Source organism: Octopus sinensis, linkage group LG10 (genome assembly GCF_006345805.1).
Source record: "Octopus sinensis linkage group LG10, ASM634580v1, whole genome shotgun sequence".
NCBI lineage: Eukaryota > Metazoa > Mollusca > Cephalopoda > Octopoda > Octopodidae > Octopus > Octopus sinensis.
Genome location: NC_043006.1, coordinates 80,594,737 through 80,607,718, shown reverse-complemented (window position 1 = coordinate 80,607,718; position 12,982 = coordinate 80,594,737).

Below are 12,982 nucleotides of genomic sequence, written 5' to 3'. Positions count from 1 at the left end.
TCGGAGATCGTGTGATGGAACGAAAACAATTGCAGCGTGGAAGGTGTTTATAAGCCATTTAAGAAATACACAAAATACACAAAAAAATTTAATTTTCATTTTCATATTAGTTTAAATTTTTATGTTTATTTCTAATTTTAATGTTGAATTTAAATTTAAATGTTGAAGTGAATCTGACGGTTTTTGTATGTTTCTTAAATGGCTTATAAACACCTTCCACGCTACAATTATATATATATATATATATACTAGCTGTATCGCCCGGCGTTGTTCGGGTTTGTTTCGATCCTTTAGAATTAGAATTTTTAAAAAATAAAAGTTTTGCATTATGTAGCTTGTTATTCTCTTTAAGTGAACATTTTTCTGGTTGAAATACACCGAAAAATGGCGACACAGAGGTCAATTAATCGTAAAAAAGAGGAATCTTCATAGAAAAAAAAGCACTTTTTTATGTAAATAATCTTTGGTGCTAACTTGGTCCGATTTGAATTTTTTTTCTACGGAAGGAAGAGCAAGCCTTTTTCTATAATACTCTCAATTTCGATCAACTTGCGCCGCAGGGTCTCGGAGGAGATAGTGTTAGTTGAAGGCTACCAAACCTGCCATACACAGACAACTTCAGCTTTATATATATAAGAGCAAGAGTAGATGTGTGATAAGTAGCTTCCTTACAAACCACATGGTTCCGAGTTCAGTCTACCACGTAACACATTGAGCGAATGTTTTCTAGTATTGCCTCGGGTCGACAAAAGGCTTGTGATTGGATTTGGTAGGCGGAAACTTAAAGAAGACCGGTATATATATATATATATATATATATATATATGTGTGTGTGTGTGTGTGTGTGTGTGTGTGTGTGTGTGAGTTCGCATCATCGCTTGACAGCTAATGTTGGCGTGTTTACATCCCCGTCACTTAGCGGCTCGGCAAAAGAGACCGATAGAATAAATATTAGGGATACAAAGAATAAGTCCTGGGGTCGATTTGTTTGACTAAAGACAGTGCTCCAGCAAAATGACTGACAGAAAGAATGAATAAAATAACATATATATATTATATGCATATATATATATATATATATATATATATATATATATATATATATTTTCAGCAAAATTTCCATTCTTGTTCCATTCTTGTTACTTTCTTCTTAGTTATGTATATATATATATATATATATATATATATATAGTGTACATATAAACACATAAGGAATCCACTCGTGGAATTCAACAGCTAGGTTCTATAACCACAAAATTAGGGATAAAATTCGACAGGAACGAAATGAAAAAATAAAAACATTTTACCAACAAATTTCCTGGACCAATTGGTTTCTGATTTTAGTTTAGCAAGCAAATAAGTAATATTTGCTCACGACGTGAAATCGTCCTCAACATGTACACCTTGGGTTAAATATATAAACAACAAGGCAATCAAACTATATGCCTCCCATTTATATATCCTAATTTTTTCAAAATCTACTGCGCAGATTTATATATATATATATATATACTCTTTTACTCTTTTACTTCTTTCAGTCATTTGACTGCGACCATGCTGGAGAACAGCCTTTCGTCGAGCAAGTCGACCCCAGGACTTATTCTTTGGAAACCTAGTACTTATTCTATCAGAGCCTTTTGCCGAACCGCTAAGTTACGGGGACGTAAAGACACCACCATCGACTGTCAAGCGATATTGGGGGACAAACATATACGAGGGGCGTTCAATAAGTAATGCCCCTGACCCACTTCCCATAGCAGTAGAGCAACGAAACTTGGCACAGTTATTAGTCTTTTTCTACATAGGAACCACCCAGAGTTACGCATTTCTCCCATCGTTTGATGCGGCTTTGGAGACCGTTTTTGTAGAAGAACCCAGCTTGGTCCTCCAACCTCAACGTGACTTCAGAAATCAAGGCTGCATCATCTGGGAAACGCTTTCCTTTCAAAAACAACTTCATGATTGGGAAGAGGTGAAATTCAGAGGGTGCAAGGTCAGGAAAGTAGGGGGGATGGGGAGGAGTTCATAGCCATACGCCTGTGCTTCTGATCTGGCGACAAGCGAGTTGTGGACCGGAGCATTGTCCTGCAGGAGGAGGATGCCTTTGCTGATCTTGCCCCGCCTCTTGATTTTGATAACTTCTCTTAATTTCCTCAAAAGTGAAGCATAATAGGCTCCTGCAATTGTGGTACCCTTTGCCAGGAAATCTGTCATCACTACTCCGTCCTGGTCCCAGAAGACTGTGAGCATGATCTTGCCAGCGGAGAGGTGCACCCTTGCCTTCTTTGGAGGGCGTGAGTCACGGTGCTTCCACTGCATTGACTGGGCTTTGGTCTCTGGATCATCGTGATGGACCCAGGTTTCATCCTGTGTAATCAGTCTTTTGAAAAATTTTGACTCATCTTCTTGGCACATCTCCAAATTCACCCTCGAGCACTCGACGCGTTCTTGCTTCTGGAAAGGCATGAGCAACCTGGGAATCCATCTGGCAGACACCTTTTGCATATGCGAATGGTCATGAATGATAGTTTCCACAGACCCGGTACTAATCTTGACCTCATGGGCTATTTGGCGAATAATTATGCGTTGATCTTCCAAAATGGCAGCCTCAACTTGACGGACAGATGCCTCATCAATGGCAGAAGGGGGCGACCAGATCTGGGAGCTGTTTCCACAGAGTTCCGACCATGTTTGAATTCACAATGCCAGCGTTTTACAAGGTCATATGATGGGGCATCATCACCATAAGTTACTTTCATTTCATCAAAAGTCTCCCGTGGTGTGCGTCCTTTCAAATACAAAAACCGGATCACTGCTCGACACTCAACATGCTCCATTTCACACTTGACTCGGTTCAAACACCTGTAAATCAGAAACCACAATCAATTCAGATATGTAATTTGCCACTTATTCTATAGAGATATAAATGATTGCACATGCAAAATTTCAGCTAGATCAAACAACTGCAAGTGGGTCAGAAGCATTACTTATTGAACGTCCCTCGTACATACATACATACATACATACATACATACATACATACATACATACATACATACATACATACATACGTAGTGTTAGAGGCAGAAACACAACTTCATCATCTCCGAAAGGTATTATCTTGACCAAGCCATAAAATATTAAATATTATACTTACTATCTCTATTCATAATCCCCAAATTTTCCATTCTACGGACTACACGTGTTTCATTAGGGTACATATGGTATTGTTAATACACAATGTCTCATTCAAAAACTCATTATATTACGCACTCCCAACCATCAGGTCTACTTTCCCCACATTTATTAATATAACTACTCCTTATATATCACTATGTTTGTCAAAATTACTTATAGATATATAAGTATAAATAAATTCATGAACCTTATAAATTTAAGACCTAAAAATTTAAGGAATAAAACGGATATGAAATACGACTAAAAAAATACGAATGAAAAAAATTGTAAGTAAATCCGGATAAAAACTACGAATTAAAAATACGAATAAAAATACGAAAAAGATTAATAAAGTAATATAAAAGAAATAAAAATAGAATGTAAAAAGTAAAAACTTATGGACAAATCGAGTGTTAACTTATGTTTCGCAGACGCACAACACACATACAAATATGTGTGTGTCCGTGTGTGTGTGTGTGTGCGAGTGGATTTGGTAGACGGAAACTGAAAGAAGCCCGTCGTATATATGTATATATATATAAGTGTATGTGTGTGTATGTTTGTGTGTCTGTGTTTGTCCCCCCAACATCGCTTGACAATCGATGCTGGTGTCTATACATCCCCGTAACTTAGCGGTTCGGCAAAAGAATAAGTACAAGGCTTACAAAGAATAAGTCATGGGGTCGATTTGCTCGACTAAAGGCGGTGCTCCAGCATGGCCGCAGGGATATCACTGAAACAATTAAATGTTAAAAAGAGTAAAGAGTATATAAACATACATTTTATATATACATTATATATAGAGAGATATACATATGTATATATATTTATATATATATAAACTTAGATAAACTTAGATATGTTTCGACCAGAGATTGGTCCAGGCCATGTCTAACTTAATAGCGCCACCTGATAGGATTATTCGAATCCTGTTTAAGTCAAGTTTTGTTCAAGTAGTGAGTTCTTGTTGGGTGAGTTGTATCCAGTTTTGTTCAAGTAGTGAGTTCTTGTTGGGTGAGTTGTATCCAATTATGGGTGGCTTATCTGGTATTCTTTGAAGGAATCTATCCAGACTCTGTTTGAAGTTGATGGGATCCTTTTCCTCTTTGATCTCCCTCGGGACAATGTTAAATAGGGCAGGGCCTGTTGAGGAAAAGAAATTATGTTGCAGTGTACATGTATGTTGTGATCTTGAATTTGGCAGGGGACGTATAGCCCGTGGTCCAAGTCTTGGATGAACCTTGAAGCTAATGTTTAGGTCGTTTGGGCAAAGTTGGCGGTATATTTTCCACATCGTACAAATGATGTACCGCTCACGGCGACGCTGGAGGGAGTAAAGTTTCAAGGCTTTAAGGCGATCCCAATAATCGAGAGCAGCCATGCCTTCAATTTGTATAGTGAGAGCCCTCTGGGGTGACTCAATTCTGGAGATGTTTTGTCTTGTGTGAGGAGACCACAGTGAGCAGCAGTATTCAAGGTGTGGCCGTACAAAGGAGGAAAAAAGTGGTATGATGACACCTTGTTCTCTGGACCGGAAAGTTCTTAAGATCCAGGAACTCATCCTACGAGCTATATCGACCTTCTTGTTGATGTGTGCACTCCAACTGAGATAGTCATCAACAATTACACCCAGGTCTCTGATATTGTTAGAGGCTGTGAGCGGTTCCCCTGAAGGAAGAGAGTATGGTTGTTTTAGTGAGGAATTTCTTCCAAAATGCATCAGCTCAAATTTTCCCTCATTCAGTTGCATTTTGTTTCTGTCTGCCCATTGACTCACAGCATATAGATCAGACTGGAGTTGAGTTCGGTCTGCTTCTTCATTGACGATTTGCTGGAGCTTAGTGTCATCAGCGAATATTTTCACTTTACAGTGATGTACGACACTGGAAAGGTCGTTTACGTAAATTATGAAGAGTAGCGGACCCAAAACAGTTCCCTGGGGAACACCGCTGGTGACTTTTGCTGGCTTTGAGTGGACTTCATCAACTACAACATGTTGTGTTCTATTCGCCAGGAAATACTGAATCCAGCGTAGAATTTTTCCACGGATTCCAACATTTGCCAATTTTAAGAGTAGGATGTTTTGGTCTACCCTGTCGAACGCTATATATATATATATATATATATATATATGTGTGTGTGTGTGTGTATATATATATATACTCACACACACACACTCACAAACACACCTATATATCTATATATATGAAAAGGAAACCATGTTCGTCCTCTGGAGGAATTTCGTTCTCAGCCGTTTTGATTACTTGCCCCAACTTTGATCACCAAGCAGTGTAATATTGACGACGGAGTTCTAGCCGATCCAACGAAGCTACAAGAAGATCGACAACAATGCGACATATCAGCTACCGGGAAAGACTGAAAGAGTTAATACTCAGCTCCCTGGAGTGATGGCGAGAAATATATGTAGTAATATACATCTGGAAAATCCTAGAAAATCTTGTGCCAAACCTTGGCATTGTCAGTTACATAAACAGCAGGATGGTGCGCCACTGCATGGTACCAAAAATCCCCATCAGGATACAGAAACAGATACTGCAACAGTTTCGTTTACAAAGGCCCACAACTCTTCTTTTTCCTCCCACAAACCCTAAGAGACCTGCATAGTGTAGAATAAGGCTTTTTCAAAACAAAACCGGATTTCGTTCTGGCAAGAGTTCCGGTTGAACCTAGCTCAAGGGAAGAAACACAGACGATGTCAGTAACGCCAAACTCCCGCATCCACCAAACATCACACGTCAGATAAGGTCCAGCGCAAATGTAACATAGTAAACGGTGGTGCCCTCGAATGGCGACAGTCTTTGGACTGAAACTAAAACATATAAATATATATATAGTATGTATTATGTATGTATGTATACAATGAAGCTATCTTACGAATGTTGTCCATATTTCGATCAAAACACATAACTGCACACGGGCAAACGCTCAACTCCATGCATACATATGCATATATATATATATATATATATATATATATATATATATATATATATATATATATATATATAAATATAGCCACGAAACACGTGTCGTTATTCTACAAATTATATATGTTTTTATTTTTTTTTTTTGCAATTTACTTAATCATTGATATTTTATTGTTATTTTAATTTTAATATTTCTATTATATGTAATTTTCTAGATGGTGTAATTTAACATTTTGAATTGATAAAAGGTGTTTTTTTCTAATTTTTTTATATATAAATATATAGAATTCGGTATGTTGAGGCGGTTTGTGCAGGTATTTAGTTCTATATATGGTTGTATAAACACGCTCATATACTTATGCTTGCATGTGTATATTGATGCAAGTGTGCAACTCAATATTATATATATATACATACATATATGTAAATATGCATATACATATATACATACATATCCATAAATATATATACATATAATTATATATATGCTTATATGTATATGTATGTTTATGTATATCTCTCTCTAATACATTTTCATTTTACTCATCTCTCCTGAATCCTCATTATCCCCTAGGAATTTCATTTTTACCCCACTTCTGATAATTTACCCCGGTTCACCGGCCACTTCACTAGAGTAAATAATCTATGATTTTCTTCCTTTCAAATCAATGGGGTAAGGTCAGCGTAAATAGATATATTTTGGTGTAATTGGTGAAAAACATTTCCGCCACACCTACTTTCTGGATTGATTTAAAGTGGGAATGTGTGTCATGTCTGATGCTCGGACGCCGACGAAGTATGTTCTATGTGGAGAAACTAAAATTTAAACAACAAATTGCCTCACCATTTCAAAATTATCTGTAATCTAAACATATTTTTAGCTCAGTGTATGGTCTGAGAATAGCGCATCACGGATTTTTGGGTTTAGGTTTAGATGGCCAAAAACAGAGTTAACTATTCGTTGAAATAAGAATACAAGTGCGAATGTGTGTATATGTGCGTGCGTGTATGGGGGTGGGGGTGGGTGGGAGTATGCACATTTGTACGGGTGTGGTTGTGTGTTTAACATTATATACATGTGTGTTCGCGTGTGTGTACACGGACTGTGTGTGAGCATGTATGCTTGTATGTGTAGTTGTGTTGTTGGGAATGTGTGTGCTTACTTGTGTGTGTGTGTGTGTGTGTGTTTGAGCGTATGTGTGTATATATGCGTGTGGGCGAATGCGCATGTGCGGCTATGTGCGTGAATGTATGTGTATGGATATTTATGATTGTACGTATACATGTATGTATGTGTGTGAGAATATGTGCTGTGTGCATGTGTGTGTGGTTGATTGTGTCTGCAATCTTGTATTTACAGCTAAGAAGACGACTATTGGTTTCAAATTTTGATACAAGGCCAGAAACTTAGAGGAAAGGATAAGTCGATTAAATAAACCCCAGTGCTCAAATGATACTTATTTTATTGACGCCCAAGTGTGAAAGACAAAGTCTAATCCGACAGCATTTGAACCCAGAACGAAAAAAACGGACGAAATGCCACTAAGCATTTGCCTGGCTTACTAACGATTTTGCAAGCAGGACACCTTCAAGACGACGATTATTGAGTACAGAAGGCGGCGAGCTGGCAGAAACATTAGCATGCCGTGCGAAATGCTTAGCCGTATTTCGTCTGCCGTTACGTTCTCAGTTCAAATTCCACCGAGGTCGACTTTGCCTTTCATCCTTTTATCAATTCAAAAGGAACAATTAAATTACACCATCTAGAAAATTGCATATAATAGAAAAGTTAAAATTAAAATAACAATAAAATGTAAAGAATAACATAATATTCTTTATAATAATTATTATATATATAATTATTATATATATATACATATATATTCGTGAGTTTTTAAGTGTTCGTGACCCAGAGAAAAGATACGTCATATGTCTGTCAATAGTGCGGGTATATTATCCAAAATGTACAGTGAAGATCGGTCTCTCTACTGCTAGTTCCCAGGGTGGATGTGCAAATGTGCAACTGAGAAGACGACAATACTCGTGAAAGAGACACCTACACTGACTAACTTCAGACTTCCACAAGACAATACTGTCTTTGGGACACGCTATTTATGAAGCTTGTATGCTTGTGGAAGGATGAAGGAACTTATGAATTTATCAGTTACACCTGAGGATATCACAGAATTGACTGCAGCCAGGTAAACTGGATTTAGCGAGACAACAACAAATGAAGCCGACAAACTTCGGTACAGCGGAGTTGCCACCAAGCATTAACATAGAGTGAGCTTCATTATTAACAAAGCCCGAGTAAGTTTAGTCATCGGCTGTATACCGGTATACAGCAGGATCATCATCATACCCGTTGTTAAAAGCTATATTCTTTTCTACTCTAGGCACAACACCCGAAATATTGGGGGAGGGGCACTTGGTTAGATCGACCCTAGTACGCAACTGGTACTTTCGACAACGAAAGTATGAAGGACAAAGCTGACCTCAGCGGAATTTTAGCTCAGAACGTAAAGGCAGACGTAATACCGCTAAGCATTTCGCCCGGCGAGCTAACGTTTCTGCCAGCTCGCCGCCTTAAGCCCATTGAATATTACAATCATAACAGTCTATGCGCCAATGCTTGAGTGGATGCCGGTAAAGAATTCTATAAAGACCTGGAGTAAATCACAAAGCCGCTCCTAAAATAAGTTTTCCTCATTGACCAAGAAGACTGGGACGATAAAGAAGGCTCAGATGCATATGACCAATGGACTGCGACATTGGGACGATTCGAGATCAGAGGAAACCAGAGATCTAGGATCTCGACTCCTAGAATTTGCTAACAAGCACAAACTGATCATAGCTACCACACTGATCTCACACAAAACCTGGCACAGAACAACATGACATGCATCTAGTGATAGGAATCACAAAGAAACTTGAATTCGTCCTCGCACCTCATAATCTGGACTGCTACAAAGTAGGCCTAGCGAAAATGGGGACACTCTTTCCAGAAAATGGGAACTTGGTGGACACCGGTGAGGGAAACCGTTTTCTGAATAAGTCGGTTTTGTGAAGAGCGTCAAGAAGCTAGCATCGAATTCGCCATCATGTTCTGTCTTGTGAGATATAACAGTACTGCTCAAAGAAAAATAGAGTGAAATTTACTTGGTTCCAAGAATTATATCATCCATGAGTGACCACACCACGTCAATGCCAAATTCCTGATGACACCCACCCACACACGCGCCCGCACGTACTCATATCCACACATATACAGATACTGACATACACACAGACGCACTCAGCACATACAGTACAAACAAACGCACACATATATGTATGTATGTATGTATGTATGTATGTATATTACTATTTCTTTACTACCCACAAGGGGCTAAACACAGAGGGGACAAACAAGAACAGACAAACGGATTAAGTCGATTACATCGACCCCAGTGCGTAACTGGTACTCAATTTATTGACCCCGAAAGGATGAAAGGCAAAGTCAACCGCGGCGGAATTTTGAACTCAGAACGTAACGGCAGACGAAATACGGCTACGCATTTCGCCCGGCGTGCTAACGTTTCTGCCAGCTCGACGCCTTATATATGTATATTACATTAAACAAAAGAAATTCGTTGAGATACACGTGAACATGATTTATATTATTTGGTAAAAGTAACTTAAGGGACCTTGGATATGTCACTTAATTCATTTATTTAATTGTTTTGCATATATACGCTCACACAACGCATACACATATGTGTATGCAGGTGTGCGTGTGTTTATGTGTGTGTGTGTGTGTGTATAGCAGTGTGTACAAAACGCTTACCTACTGAATAAATAAATTTAGTGACATATGATTGGCCCTTTGGATTACATGGTACATTTTGTCACTCAACAGGTAAAAGTTGAATAAATACATAAAGTTGTAAGCGAAATGTCATTACATGGTTATAATTGATGAAATATGGAACAACAAGAAAATACTTAAAACGCTTTATATGATCGTTTCCATAATGGCTGACAAATCCATCCCACTGGAGTTGGACTTTGTCTGTCATTCCTTCTAGATTCATATCATAAATATTTTCCAACTAACAATTGCACACGTTAAGGGAGGTAAATTAGAATACCAAAGGTCATCGTAATGGATTTGATATCGTTGCAATTTATCTACTGCAGCTCAAAACGTAGGAAGATGTAAAGCAACATGCAACAAAGCATTAAATATGGAGTAGCTACACTGTTATATTGCAAATATTTAGAAAGGAAACTAGCTTTTCTTGTGTTGGTTTTCCAGTCCGGTCTCATTCAAAGCCTTGACAGTGCTGTCTTTTTCGGTTTTATTTCCTGGCTAAATATTCAATCAGATGTATTCCGTTTACAACAGCCAGGATCGATATGTGAGAGACTGGGCAGCTATTTCTAGTAGGCCGCATTATGATACATACGGTCCCTCGTAAATATTGTTGCCAGACAAAAGCGGTGAAGTAATACATTAAGAAGCTTAGGATATTCAGTTTCGTCGTTGTATTCATTCTGAGTTCAAAATAAACTCAAGCCAATTTTATTTTTTCCTAGGCGAGAAAAATAGCCAATATATATATATATAAAAGTCTTTGCCGGGCACGAGAGTTTTCCCAAAGAGATGGATATTTCCAAGGCAGTGAAAGATTTTGAATTTCTTTTCAAGTTATGGTGATACCATGTGCTGCTCAATACGAGACATTGTTTACGTTTTGTATATGCGTAAGGACTTTTACTTTTTCTGTTTTTCCCTTCTATATATTCTAGATATGGTTTTTCTTTAAATTCCTCCTGTTACGTTTTCGCTCAAAAGTTATTCAGATAGTGATTTTTTTTTCCGATCGAAAATCGCAGATATTATATAAATTTCATAAAATCCACGTGTTGTTATTTGCAATGCTTATAATTCGTACATTCGCAAAAGATTCTTTCTACTTAATATATTTCACTTCATATTTCTTCAAGTGTATAATTTATCATTCAGGAAGACATTTAAGGCTATCTTGGGTTTTATGTATAATAGAATTCGCAGCTGTTTAGAAATCTCTTGGCGAGTTTCTAGGAGCTTAGAAAAACACGTGTTGATCAGAGGCCGCCATATGTATATATATGTATATATGTATTTATATATATGTGTCTATATATGTGTATATATGTGCCTATATATATATACATATATATATATATATATATATATATATATATATATATATATATATATATATATATATATATATATATATGTATATATATATAGGCACATATATACACATATATACACATATATATACACATATATATATACACATATATACACATATATACACATACATATATACACACATATATATATATATATATATAAATATATATATATATATATATATGTATGTATATATATATATATATATATTTATATATATATATATATATATATATATATATATATATATATATATATATATACGCGAGAAAGAAGCAACAAGAATGGATAGGTTTTTAGTACAATCGTTTCATACAAGGACAGGCTTTATTAAAAGTTGCAAAAATTGCAGCATATAAACGTGTCCCGTACTCATCAGCTAAAATACATGTGAGTTCTCTAGACATACTAGTATGTCTAGAGAACTCACATGTATTTTAGCTGATGAGTACGGGACACGTTTATATGCTGCAATTTTTGCAACTTTTAATAAAGCCTGTCCTTGTATGAAACGATTGTACTAAAAACCTATCCATTCTTGTTGCTTCTTTCTCGCTTATAATCACCCCACATTACTGTATTGTTAAAACCGTATAGTTTTTTTTGGTGCATCTAAGTTAGGTACCATATTCAAGTAAATTCATTTAAATTAACTTGAATCTTTATTGCTTTATATATATATACGTATATGTATATTTTTATGTGTATATATAGGCGCAGGAGTGGCTTTGTAGTGGACTGTCGGTTGTAGTTGAATGTCTTCATAGCGTATTGTTCATTTGTTCTAATATTTTTCGTACCTTTCTTTAATTTATGGGGCTTAGATGTTTTTCGTACTTTTCATTAGTAGATCAATAATAAATCTCAGAGCGAGTTATAAACAGTAGCTACAACACATCGTGACGTATCTATCGATACTGGAAAAAGGTTTAAGTATTTGTGAAAGGAACCTACTTCTCATCGACAACTGTGATTGTCACACGCCGATGACGGGTCAATAACCAGAAACTCGAGTCCGTGGGTATCATAAGTTGAAGACGGGAAGGATGGCTTCCCTTTGCATATACTGATAGGGCACAGAAAGTGTGTATATGGCCAGCTGGATGAGGTGTCCTCCTGGGGCTACAAACTACAGTAGCATCCACTCTTTGGGGTTAGCCATATTTATATGGCAAATATACGTCACATTAGTAAATCGTTTTCGCCATTTTCATTCATAATTTATTATATTTGGTTACACTAAGACTTCACGCGTTTAATTATTATAAACACTAAGACCTATATATTTTTTTACGTTTAAAATTCATTTATTTTATTTTCATCGACAAGCTAAGTAACGGTTTTTGCTTATAAATATTATTTGGCTTTTTAATTATATTAATTTTGATTGTTATTGTTATTATTATTGTTGTTGAAATATTATCATTTTTATATATATATTGATAGTTATAAGTTATGATAGTTATTCATTATGATATCTATTTATTTAGAATGATTTATTATTATTTTTATAAAGCGATTTAACGTATTACATATAATTTAATTTGAGAATTAATTTTGTTAGACAATACATTATTTAATAATTAGGCGGTGTATTTATCAAGTTGTATTACATTTAAGTAAATTAGTT